Source organism: Cyprinodon variegatus, unplaced genomic scaffold (assembly GCF_000732505.1).
Source record: "Cyprinodon variegatus isolate N-32 unplaced genomic scaffold, C_variegatus-1.0 Scaffold143, whole genome shotgun sequence".
NCBI classification, from domain to species: domain Eukaryota; kingdom Metazoa; phylum Chordata; class Actinopteri; order Cyprinodontiformes; family Cyprinodontidae; genus Cyprinodon; species Cyprinodon variegatus.
The window spans coordinates 272,655-273,848 of record NW_015150596.1 but is presented as its reverse complement, the minus strand read 5'-3'; positions in this window follow the sequence as shown (position 1 = coordinate 273,848).

Genomic DNA, 1,194 nt, shown 5'->3' with positions numbered 1-1,194 from the left:
ATGGCAAACTTCACATGCGTAGCTGTTTGTGTAATGTCATCAACATTACACACCAACAGCAAAGAAATATGCCAATTTAAGCTCCTTGTGTTGTTGACCCTGTGACGGTTTGTATTGGCTGCCTCCGGTTGTCAATTTGTTTTGCCTCCAGCCACCGCTTGGCATAGAAAGAAAAAGGGTCTCTATTGGACCATTGACTCTTTACAAAATTGTAGATATGTGATGCTATTAAGTGGAGATACAATGATATAACATGTGCCTTTGGTCACCTTATTTCCAGTCTTTTCTAGGGATACCATAATTTTTGTCCAATCCTGTCTCATTTGTTTGTTTTTAAAATCCTTCTGTCGAAGTATGGTGAAAAACTAATCTCTGACTTTCATTTGTTTGTTTTCACATCATTTATAATTATTCTTCCTTTTTCTGATTCAAGTTATTTATGTGACCATTGTGGTCACATAAATAACTTGAATTTATGTGACTTTTTTTTAACTAAAAGTGGGGTATCAAGAATTTTGTCCATGTGTGTAAATATCTGTTTCTTAAATTTCTTCTAAGTAACAATAAAATCAATGACCAATAGTTAAGCAGTTTGAGAACAAATAGAACCACTCAAACTGCTTCATTACCTTTTAAACCTAATTATGCATATTTCACTTTTACAGATCTCATCACAGAAGCTCCACATCACAGGAGCTCCACAGCCAGCCTGCCTCTTCAGAAACAAGGTGCACCAGGTGGAAAGTGGCCATCAAACCTCATCAAATCTGAGTTTCTGTCCCAAAGTAAAGATTAGATCAGTACTTATCAAGATTGCTGTGGCATTTTTGTAACCTTTTACCATATATCCTGAGCAATTTTATAGAGCCTGGGTAATAATAGAGATGGTAAACTATACTCTATGGTATTTCATCATTTCTATTCTGCTCCACTGTCATTTTGTGTGAATACAACATTCAATAAATTCAGGAGGGAAAAACACATTTTTTGATTTGCATTAATTCACACATCAAGGGCACATTGAAATAAGAGCAAAGAATTTTGAATTTCCTCCCCTCTTATCTCCCTCAGCTTTGTAAGTGCTGTGCCAGTGAATCAGTAAGGGGAAAAAGCATCTTTGCATAAAAAAGCAAACAGGCAAAAATCTAAAACAGTTGGTAAGGAACTCTAAATAATCATGGTGCTTTTGGAGAT